We start from the raw sequence: 12,586 nt of genomic DNA on the forward strand, positions 1-12,586 counted from the left end.
ACTAAACTTAAATACTGCTGTTTGTTGTGTGACCTTAATGCATAAGGTACACTGTGCGTTCTTCTTGTCTAATGGTATACGCTTCCAAACTTTTCTAGTCATTTTCATGCACCCTGACTACATCGTTGGGACTTGTGACAATGCACCCACCATCTCTATAAAGGGGTTAACTTTACTCACATGGCGCCGGCCGAAGTGGCCGTGCGGTTAAAGGCGCTGCAGTCTGGAACCGCAAGACCGCTACGGTCGCAGGTTCGAATCCTGCCTCGGGCATGGATGTTTGTGATGTCCTTAGGTTAGTTAGGTTTAACTAGTTCTAAGTTCTAGGGGACTAATGACCTCAGCAGTTGAGTCCCATAGTGCTCAGAGCCCTTTGAACCATTTTACTCACATGGATGATAGACATTTTAGTCAAAAACTACACTTTATTGTTTACCGGAGAAGTCCTCTTGATGACCTTATGAGGATACTGATAATTAGAATTTTTTCTTCTTTCCTGTAGGCATTTAGGGGTTGGGGACAACATGCAGCTCTTTGCACAAAAGGCACAAAACCCTTTACCTATTGTTCAACATAACATTTCCTGGTTCACCACCAGAATATTTCTGCTACATGTTTGTTGGTCTTGCTCAGCATCCTCCATGACATGACAACACGTGGTAATGCATAGCTGAGTTTGAGTGCCCATCTTGTTAACCAACTCAACGGGTCTTTTGAGCACCAGCAACCATTTTAACCTTCCAGTAGGTGGCCTATTGTTGTCACATGAGCAAATTTACAACATGGACAGTTGTCACTAGAAACAAGCCTGTGCTGAACAAACTATTATATTTATTGAAGAAAGCAGTTCACATTCACTATCTTCAGCATTTATAACGAAAACTTTTGCTCCTTTAGTTTTTTTAATAACAGTTCAGCCAGTTATTCTGACATATGTTCACTTTCACAACACCTTCTCAAAACTGAGTAACAGGTGCCTACTTTATCTTCGATGTCAATGCCACCTTTTGTCACATTGTAGTTAGTTATGATTTCAAGTTTGTGTGCTTCCTCCACTGTTGCCATGTCATGCATAGTAGACAAAAGTATGGCAGAACAGTTTTTATGAGGAACATAAGGAACTAAGGTCTTAACCTGCTGAAATCCAAACATTACACTTTGTTTTTCATGTTTTGTTTGGGAGAAATTCGGGAGGAATTTCACATCTATTCTTGCCCATTGTACCAATACAAGTGATTTTCTTCTGCAGCAAATATTCAGAAAGGAGTTAGCTTGTGTTCTAATTGTCGGTTGTAAGGTTCCTGTTAGTTTTCTAGAGGCACGCGAAGTCTTTCACTCAGGAGCATTAGATACCCGATATTGCTCCTCTGATGCATGTCACAGCATGCATGTTACTGCAATAAGATGTTTTTGCATCACAAAGTGTAAACATTTAATACTTTGTTTAGCTGGTTTGCTGGGAATGTACTGAATTCATCCACAGTCGTCTCTGAGAGGGTGAAGCATTTCATCTGTTGTGGTGAACTCACCCAGGTTGTAAGAACTTTGACATTTTGCAACAAAAGTGTCCATTACTGTATGAACTGCAGCCAGCTTATCAGTTTTTTTCCTGTAGTTCCTTGTTTTCATGTCGTCAAACCACATACAGTGCAGAAGGAACAAAAACCTCCTGTAACTTATTGCAACTCTGATCAGTTGCATTCCCATTCCATCTGCTGCCCAGACTCCCAATACATTAGCATGATGGCCTTTTCTGGTTCCAGTTAAAAATAAAGAAAAATAAAAAACCCAAACACAGTCCTTCTTTTATGTCTCGATGTCCAGTCCATTGCATGGGAATTGATGTGTGCATCACTGTCGATTTATATACGTATTGATATAGTTCATGAATTCATCAATAATGTCAAGATTAGTTATTTTCAGGAAAGCACTAACTTCATCAAAGATATCCATCATGTTTCTCTTTGGACCTGGTAGAATTTGCAGAATGTTTTTCCTCTTGGTTTTTGACGTTGTAGCATACTTGCTTTTACAATGTAACTTTGTTTTTTCCAATAAAGAACTTCCAAATATCTGCTATCTCTTTGAGATCACCTTCAAGTTCAGGTTCACTGCCATGCTACTCGTACTCATTATTTTCATTATTCAAATCCATTTCACTTTCCTTGAGGTCTGAAAACTCTGGATAGACTTCATAATCACTTTCTTCAAGTAGTTTGCAAATTTCCTTGTCTGACACCCTCTGATCTCAGGAAATGAATAAATCAATTCAGATGCCAGTGTAACCAAATTAATATTTATTAATGTGCTTCTATACAAAATAAAAGAACAGTGAATAAGTAAAGTTAAGTTTTCATTATAGTTACCTCTGCATATTGAGTGCCGAAACAAGGCTTGCAACTGCGACACCAGCAGATGCACATTGCACATTTTACAGCATTCAGCAGCTCATTGCTTCAGATAACAAACTGCGAAAGCTAATCAAAGGAACTGAAACCACTTCAGTATTGTTGAGAAAACATCAATAATAGGATACACTGAAGTGGTGAAGCAGTAACTCAAGGTTAAGGCAAGGTTAGGCAGAAAAAACACTGCTGTTGTACTTTTTACAACAGTGCGCCCACTCGAGGGTCAATGAAGCATGGTCTGTGACAACCTTAAACTTCAATCCATATAAATAGCAACAAAAGTACATCCCATATTGGAGCAGTTATATTCCACTTTATAAAATGACTTCATACATACAATGTGCGTTCCATAAGTAATGCGACCAAATTAATAAAAAATCATTTATTGAATATATTAGTAGAAATAATGAGAAATTTTCAAAATAGCACCCTCTTGCGTTGATACACTTCTGGAGGCGGTGTTTCCATGCCTGGAAGGCATCCTGGAACGTCTTTTCCAGAATGTCCTTTAGAACAGATGTAACATGCGCCTGGATGCTTTCAATCGTGTTCCAATGTTTTCCTTTCATGACTCCATTTAACTGAGGAAACAAAAAAAAGTCAGCGGGGGCCAGGTCAGGACTGTAGGGAGGCTGGGGAACCAATGGGGTCTTGGTCCTGGCCGGGAAGTCGTTTACAATGAAGGCGCTGTGACTCGGTGCGTTGTTGTGGTGAACTTTCCACGTGTCCTTGATGTCGCTTCGGCAGTGCGAGACCCTTCTTTTCTGGCTTTTGAGCACTTCCAAGTAGAAAGCTGAGTTCATTGTAGTCCCGGTAGGTACGAATTCGTGGTGGACAATGCCTCTGATATCAAAGAAAACAATGAGCATGGTTTTGATCCTGGACTCGCTCATGCGTGCCTTCTTGGGATGGGGCGACGATGGGGTGTGCCACTCTGAACTCTACCTTTTTGTCTCAGGGTCATACTCAAAATTCCACAACTCATCACCAGTGATAACGGAGTTTAAAAAATGAGGCTCATTTTCACGCATTTCCAACATTTCCTGGCACTGAAGCACTCACATGTGCTTGCGTTCGTTGGTCAACACTTTTGGGACAACTTTGGCACACACCTTTCTCATGTTCAAATCTTCGGTCACAATGCGGAAAACTGTTGTTTTTGACATGTGTAGAGTTTGTAGTATCAATTGAAGGCTCAGCCGTCTGTCAGAGTTCAAACAATCGCGCACACGCGTCACATTTTCATCGAGTCGTGCAGATGATGGCCGTCCACTGCGAGGTTCGTCAGTGATCTCCTCTCGGCCCTCCATGAACGACTTGTGCCTTCGGCAAACTTGTGATTTCGACAAGCAATCATTCCCCAAGGCATGCTGAAGTAATGGAAGCGTTTCGGTGGTGGACTTCACAAGTTTAACGCAAAATTTGTTAATGTACCGTTGCTCTACAGAATGATACATTGTGCTATGTTACATAAACTCAAAACAGGTTGACAGAAATGCACATCCTGACTATCCAGCAGCTCATAGCTGAATGAGACAGAGCGTTTTGAAGCTAACACCACCCTCCACTTAGCCCAGCCAGTTACAACATGCTGTGGTGTACTGTTGCATCAGAACAAAATCGGTCACATTACTTATGGAACGCACTCTGTATGCCACTGGATGTTCCTGGCCATCAGTGTTCTGGCTCAAAATACAACCAACTGCTCCATTGCTTTGATTACAGCATAGAACAAATTCCTTCTCAAAATCAGGAAAAGCTATTACCGGATCAGAAACTAATGCTGCCTTCAATGCCTCAGATGCTGGTTGAAATTCTCCTGTCCAGTGGAATTTCAGGCCCTTCCTCAACAACTGAGTCAAGTGTTCTGTAATCTGTGCAGAATTTTTTATGAGTTTTCAATAATAATTGAATAAAGCCAGGAATGACTGTGGTTGCTTTGTTCTTTGTGGCACTGCGAAGTTCCGGATTGCCTCTGTTAGGTGAAGATCAGTTGGAACACGTTTCCCACTAATCACATCCCCACGGTAATTTACCTGTGTTTGTGCAAAATGACACTTGTCTGTGCTAAGTGTTAGATGTGCAGATCACAACCTGCTGAATAAATCGTCCAAGCATATGACTTGCACGCATACCCTTTGGAAATATATTGTCCAAATATATCATTCAAGTTTTCAGTTTCAACCCATATAAAACTCCATCCAGTAACGTTTGGAACATGTCTGGTGTGTTTTTCAGCCCAAAGAGCATCCATTAATGCTTCTAATATCTACATGGTTCTGTGAAAGCTGTCTTTGGTCCATCCTCAGGGACTACCTCCAGCTGGTGGCACCTGCTTCTCAATTCCATTCATGTAAAGCACTGGCACTGTCATAGGTGTAATGTACTGGCACGGTCCTAGGTTGTCCAATGTTTCTGTAATACTAGGGACTGGATATGCATCCACATTTTATTACTAGTAATTGCAACATAATCTGTAATTCCTGGTACCATCTGTTGACTTTTTCTGTAGGACATCATCATTTCTGCCGTGTGGGCTATCACTGTACTGTGTAATACCTTCCTCTACCTGCTAATCTGTAAACTTCTCCATTATGGATTGAAGGTGCTTCACTGTGCTGTACAGCTTCCTATAAACTAGTTCATTGTTCAGTGTAGATATATGGTGCTGCATAATCACTATTGCTGATAAAGTACCCTTCATGTTAAATAAATCCCCAAACTGTAGTAACAAAACTTCCATTGCCTTCCGATAAGTGCATTGCAAGTGACCTATCATTTTTGGTAATCCTGGTGCATCGAGAGACTGCTTGCGGATCTTATCACCTGACCTATCAATACCTTCCTCATCTAAAACCTCTAATGTGGCAGTCATTAGGTCCTTTGACAGACCAATGATGTCCATGCTGAAGTTAGCCAGGCTTCAGGAACCATAAACTCACTATTAATATTACTTACGTACACTACACTTCTATGCATGAAGCAATGCATTCTACGTAACTGTTTATTTTCCTATAGTGGCTCCACTACATATAACGCTGCCTTTGGCAAATTGGTATCAACGGAAACCCACGCTAACTTCCCTGTACCTGCTGGTATTTTATCATGAGAACCAGTCTCTAGTTTTTTTTTTTACATGTGAAGTTCCATGGGACCAAATTGAGGAGCAAATCTCAAAGGTCATGGAATGTGTCAGTACATGAAATTACAATATAAAAGTAATAACAGATAAAAATAAAATGTTTATGAACCCGAAAAAAGTCCATCCATAAGTTTAAGTAAACTCAATCAACAATACAACAAGAATCAGCTTAATTTTTCAAGGAACTCCTCTACAGAAATGAAGGAATGACCCTTGAGGAAACTCTTCAGTTTCAATTTGAAAGCACGTGGATTACTGCTAAGATTTTTGAATTCGAGTGGTAGCTGATTGAAAATGGATGCAGCAGTACACTGCACACCTTTCTGCACAAGAGTTAAGGAAGTCCGATCCAAATGCAGGTCTGATTTCTGCCGAGTATTAACTGAGTGAAAGTTGCTTATTCTTGGGAATAAGCTAATATTGTTAACAAGAAAGGACAATAAGGAATATGTATATTGAGAGGCCAATGTCAAAATACACAGACTTGTGAACAGAGGTCGACAAGAGGTTTGTGAACTTACAGCTTTTATTGTCTGAACCGATGGTTTCTTAGCCAAAAATATCATTTTAGAATGGGAAGAGTTACCCCACAATATAATACCATACGACATAAGTGAATGAAAATAAGCAAAGTAGACTAATTTTAGTGTTGGGTGATCACTCACTTCAGATACCGTTGAAATAGTAAAAATGGTAGCATTAAGTCTTTGAAGAAGATCCTGAACATGGGCTTTTCATGACAGTTTACTATCTATCTGAACACCTAGAAATTTGAACTGTTCAGTTTCACTAATCATATGCCCATTATGTGAAATTAAAACGTCAGGTTTTGTTGAATTGTGTGTTAGAAACTGTAGAAACTGAGTCGTATGGTGATTTAGCATTAGTTTATTTTCTACAAGTCGTGAACTTGGGTCACGAGCTGCACTATTTGAAACAGCACGAATGTAACACACAACATCTTTTACTACCAAGCTAGTGTCACCAGCAAACAGAAATATTTTAGTTACTCTTAATACTAGAGGGCATATTATTTATATAAATAAGGAACAGGAGTGGTCCCTGGGGCACCCCCCACTTGACCGTACCCCACTCAGACTCCATATCACAGCCATTCTCAACATTGTGAATAATTGTTTTGCTGTCTGTTGCTAAAGTAAGAGGTGAGCCAGTTGTGAGTTACTCCCCATATTCCATAATGGTCCAACTTCTGGAGCAATATTTTGTGATCAACACAATCAAATGCCTTAGTTAAATCAAATATATGCCTAGTGTTGGAAACCTTTTGTTTAAGCCATCCAGTACCTCACAGAGAAAAGAGAATATAGCATTTTCAGTTGTTAAATGACTTCTAAAGCCGATGTACATTTGATAGCCAATCGTGTGATATAAAATGATCAATTATCCTTACATAGACAGCCTTTCAATAACTTTAGCAAACACTGATGGCATAGAAATAGGTCTAGGATTATCTACCTTATCCCTTTTTATAAAGCGGCTTTACTACTGAGTACTTCAATCGTTCAGGAAATTGACCATTCCTAAAGGAAAAACTACAAATATGGCTAAATAGAAGGCTAACTTGTGCAGCACAGTACTGTAATATTCTGCAAGGCACTCCGTTATATCCATGAGAGTCCTTAGTCTTCAGTGATTTAAGTATTGACTCAATCTCCCCCTTGTCTGTATCACAGTAGCGTAACTAAATTTTTATTTAATTCACCAGCAATGCTCAGAAAATGGTTGTTAATTACTGTACATATATCTGATTTATCAGTAACAGAAATATTTTTACTACGAACTGACTTTATATCAACGGCCTTGTGCTGCTGATCACACACTTCCTTCACAACTGACCATATGGTTTTAATTTTATCCTGTGAATTAGCTATTCTATTTGCATACCAAATACTCTTTGCCTTCCTAATAACATTTTTAAGCACCTTACAATACTGTTTGTAATGGGCTACTGTAGCTCAACTACTTTTAACGTTTTGACATAATTCCGACTTAGTTCAGCATGATATCCTTATCCCACTAGTTAGCCACTCGGGCTGTCTATTACTGCTAGTGCCCCATTTAGAACATTCTAATGGAAAGCAACTCTCAAAAGAGCATGAGAAATATGTTACGGAAAGCATTACATTTATTATCTATGTTATTGACACAATAAACACCCTGCCACTCTTGTTCTTTGACAAGGTTTAAAAAAATCTCTCTATTGCTGATGGATTAACTGTCCTACATAGTTTGTAATTATATGTGGCATTTGTTTGAGTACAGAAGCCTTTTAGTGTTAAAATTTGTGCATCATAGTCTGAAAAGCCATTCACCCTTTTACTAACAGAATGCCCCTCTAGTAATGAAGAATGAATAAAAATATTGTCTATGGCTGTGCTACTGTTTCCCTGCACCCTAGTTGGAAAAAACAGTCTGTGTTCACAGTTTAGTCGGCAACACCTTGATGACATGTGCACCTCTGTGACATTGCGTTGCTTGCAGCTATGTCCCCCAATGAAGACAAAATCCCACTGAGTTCTACTGTATACTGTGAAAGATAATTTCAGCATGATGTTTGTTGAGATCTAGTCCAAGAATTGCTGAATACTCTTCACCTACGTACGTTAACATGTCCATGTACTTTTGGAACTATCTAGTTTCAATACTGAAACTGAACAATGTTGAACCCAACGACTCTACATTATTATCACCCACTTCATGCAATTTGTTATTTGGGGACCCAGTCTCCTCGTGCTTACAAGGTCCAGACTGACAACTGATAAATGCACAGCTATGTCCACCAAAAATTTATTTTCCTTGCCTCTTACACAGCCTGACAAGCAGAATTCTGTCTGTGCATGTATATTTGCAATGCTATGTCCTAGTGAGAATTTATTGCAATGGTTGAAATAAATCCCATTTGCATTTAAAGGCTGCTACTGATGCCATTGCTTTCCCTTCCTATTCTTCCTACAATCCTGTGCTCGGTGTCCAGTTTGGCCACACTTGTAGCATTCTGGCTGCTGACACTGCTTCCATACCTACCCTTTACATCTGCACCTGTAACATTCCAAGTGTGCAGAAAGAACTGCTGTGGGCCATATTTGTTCTAATCTCAGTGTCAGATTCCTCTAATTGCTTTGTGACACTAAGAACTGCAGTTAAATCCACAGGATTTTCCATTCTTACCCTATGTGACATCTCTGTGGAGATACAAAATAGAAAAAATTCAAAGCCCTATTTTTGGCTTCCCACAAGACACTATCTTTTTTCGCATTTTGCGTCAGTTAGCATGTTTGTACAGTGATCCTCTGGATCCTATCTGAAAAGGTTTCTGCAGACTCATTATATTTCTCTGCTAAGGTACTCAATTTTTTCCTAGAAAAAACCTTGTGGTGTTCTGTTTTTGATAATTTTCTCATAACCTGTCACTTAACCACTGGAATGTTTCTGCCTTACCAGGAACTTCACAGTACAATACGTCTGTATTTGCTTCACCTGTCAATTGTAAATTAGCCACGTGGAGAGTAATCTCATCTGACCTACCGCTCATTGTGGCAGTAGCCCTAACATTGTCAATGAATGGTGTATGTCCTCTGCTGCGATGCCAGAAAAAGTTGTTATTACAGGGTGTTCAGCATCCTGGAAAACAGGGAGTTTTTTTTGTTCTGGAAAACTTGGGGAACTCAGGGAATTTTTGCAGTTTTCCTAAAAACCCTGGAAAAGGTATGGTGCCTCATTTGATTTTGGGCACAGGCATTTGCTTGCCTTCTGCTTGGCTTGATGAAGTGCCGTGCTTACTGTTCACACTCTGCTCAGTGCTGTGAGACCACCCTCTGCCATGGTTTTGGCATCCTCCAACCCCTCCCCTCGCTCAGTCCAGTGCAGTGGCCAGTCAGCCAACACGTCCTGGCAGAGTCCAGACAAGCTGTGTGGAGGTATGTTGTTGTTGACATTGAATAGCTTGCATGCCTATCACTGCAGCCTGGCCTTGCTACTCTTGTTCGTTGATGTGTCGTGATTTGTGACACAATGTGACCAGCAAGGATCTGTGATGAGTATTTGGTGACACTTACATTTATATCTGTGCAAACATACTGCCTTATTTGCTAACATGATGTTATCACAAAGATGTGTGCTTTTAGGGGAGTTTTTGGCCTATTCAGATACATTTATTTTGAACCAGGAATACTAGAGCATTATAGGTTTGCATACAGTACATTTTTTTGGGATACATACCGAAAAATTACTGTTGTACATGCCAACAGCTCTCAGTCTAATTGCATTGTATATGAATAAGATTGATTATAGAACAAGCAGTTATTGGGCTTTGTTGTGCAATTGTTTGTTAAGTTAGTACTGAGATGATGCCTGCAGTGCAGTGTAGGTGGCCGGAGGGTGTGTGGGGAATGTGGGCGTAGGTGCGTAGGACATGGAGGGGAGGGGGTGACTCTTAGCATCATTTCTATCCTCACTGGCTAACGTCCACAATGCTGGTGAGAGTCTTAGTCAACATAAACTACTTTCAGTTACTCGCATGCAAGGAAGATTTTATTACCTTATTTTGGATCCACTCAGGGAGAGATGTAGACAAGAAGATGGGGCGGAAGTTGATCATAGGAAATAAAAATGCACAGATCGGGACATTTTTTAGTGGCTTTCTTTCTTTGTGAACTATTGGCCACATCTCACTACTTGTTCAGGTGCGGTGCTCTCTAATGCGTATGTTACCTCAGATCTTACTTGATAAACTGGAAGTGTGCGTTCAACCCCTGCTGGACTGAGGATCCAGAATTTAGGTGGCACACAAAGCACACGTGTGAAAAATTCAGTGCCTGTAAAACCAACTTCTCACTCAGCAGTATAGGCAGCAGGCCTTGTCTGGTTATACTAGGAAAAGAAGTGTGCTGGGCTTGAGGCTACTAGGAAAGTTAGTGTTTATATACATGCTAATTGCCACAAATGGCCATGGCCTCAATGCTAATGCACCAGACGTAGCCCCTGCAGAGCCACCTGCCATCTCTGGATGCACTCAGGTGATTGTTATCTCTGACAATGGAAAGGACAATCCTGATGGTGCCCTTGATTTGGCAGGTACACTGGAAAATAAAATTATCAGTTTTAATGAAGAAAAGTAGTATTTCTAATTAGCCTCCATGTATTTTTAGTCTGCAGGGAGCACATCATGCAGTTGTGGTGTGTCCCAGCAGCCAGGTGTTACCCCAAGGCAGTTAAAACAAGCACCTTGTGCGGGATCTTCTGGACCACAACCAACAATGCTAGATTACATGCAGAGGGATGCTGTAAATGAAGGCAAAGATTCATTTGTGCCTGTTGGCTACTGCATGACTCCAATCTTCTCAGGACACTGGCATGTCGTGAATCTCTCACCAGATCTCCCAGACAGTAACATTGCCTCCAAAATGCAGCTTCAAAAGCCAAAAGTAAGTTATGACATTGTGTTTGGATGGGAGCCATTTTTCACTAAACAAATACAGGAGAGTGTTGCTGCCTGGTACATGCTAGTGATTGAGATTGATCTCTTTGTACAATTTTGGGATAGTGCATTGGACCAGATTTTGAGCAGATACCTCACTTTAGTGTTTTTGAGAAAAAGTACTGCAAAATATTTAGTTGAAGGATTTGAGGCAGGTGCATCCCAATCTGAGGTAAATTTTAAAAAGGCGAGTTGTTTAGGTTTCCATGGATGACCCTAATGTTAATAAGGCATTCCTAAGAGAGCTAGAAAGTGAAATCAAAGTTGAGGGTGATCCAGAGGGTCCTATGTTTTTGGGCTTTGTGACATGTGACATGGTGACTTTAATACAGGTTGTACTAGCATTGGTTTGACTCTTGTTTGTTAAGTTTCTGAGATCTGTATGTAATGCATTTAAAAATGCTCCCTCATGCCAAACTGATTTCAATAATATTACAAGCACCTCTGTTTTTCAACAAACATTTTGTGCTGTTTGGTGGGTGGAAAATAAAATGGTATCAGTCTGGACTCAGCAGATATTAACATCTGTTTAAAAATTTGCAAAGGCAGTAGTAAGAATAAAGAAGTGTGTGTGTGTGTGTGTGTGTGTGTGTGTGTGTGTGTGTGTGTGAGAGAGAGAGAGAGAGAGAGAGAGAGAGAGAGAGAGAGAGAGAGAGAGGGGGGGGGGTGTCCGCAAGACGCTGATAACTCATCTCATCTTCTTTGAGACTATACTTCCGTTCAGTCTATAGTAAGAGAATTAATAAGAAAATTTCACAAACCAGAAGTTTGTAAAAACAGACTACTTCGACAACATAAATTAGCTGTAACCTCAGAAAGTGGACATCAGGTAAGAATAAAAAAGCTCTGGATCATTGTGACAAATCAAAGAAAGGTATCTTGGCATTCCAGAATGAGTGACTTGCATTTATGAAAATTTTGGATATATTGCCCGCCTTTCTTATTTCTTTATGAAGGTCACTCCATGTTTAGTCCCAGAAGTGGCAATTAATGCTGACCATGAGAAGACAATTAGACATAGCATTGGCACATCCCACTACCTTAAAATGCTTTGGTGGTCAGGAGGCTGACGCCATTGCCCATGAGTTCCAAAATCTAATGGATATCGTGTCAGTGAAGGAAATCCTCAAAGAATTTGATAGGGATGGCGTTTGCATCAGTCAGTTCTGGGTGATGGTCATCAGGCTCATAATTGGACATGAAGATGTGAAAAGCTTTATCAAGGTTGCTTTCGGTCTCTTCCATAGCAATGCCAGCCATGAGAAAGAGGTTTCTCTGACGATTTCATTCTGGTCAAAAAATTGATTGAAGTCTCTCTCATAGATGTTGCTGCTGTTCACAATGCAGTCAGGGTCACTGGGGGTGATGGATATGTAGGATATGTAACTATCACAAAGCAGTTAATACACAGCCTCCATAATGCACATGGTAGGTACACTGAAACAGGAGCAGAGAAAAGGACAGCTGACAAGTCCTGAAAAGGAAACGAGAAGAAGAAGAAAGTGATTAGAGAAAAGCTAAGAGCACTACCAAGTATGA

General features: G+C 40.3%; 1 protein-coding gene across 2 annotated transcripts in view; it reads left to right on the forward strand.

The window, feature by feature from the left end:
* LOC126248627 (sorting nexin-7-like) overlaps nt 1–12,586 on the forward strand; it is a 144,933-nt gene that overhangs the window by 36,979 nt on the left and 95,368 nt on the right. The gene's annotated exons all lie outside the window — the stretch shown is intronic.

The sequence above is a fragment of the Schistocerca nitens genome, chromosome 3 (assembly GCF_023898315.1).
Source record: "Schistocerca nitens isolate TAMUIC-IGC-003100 chromosome 3, iqSchNite1.1, whole genome shotgun sequence".
NCBI lineage: Eukaryota > Metazoa > Arthropoda > Insecta > Orthoptera > Acrididae > Schistocerca > Schistocerca nitens.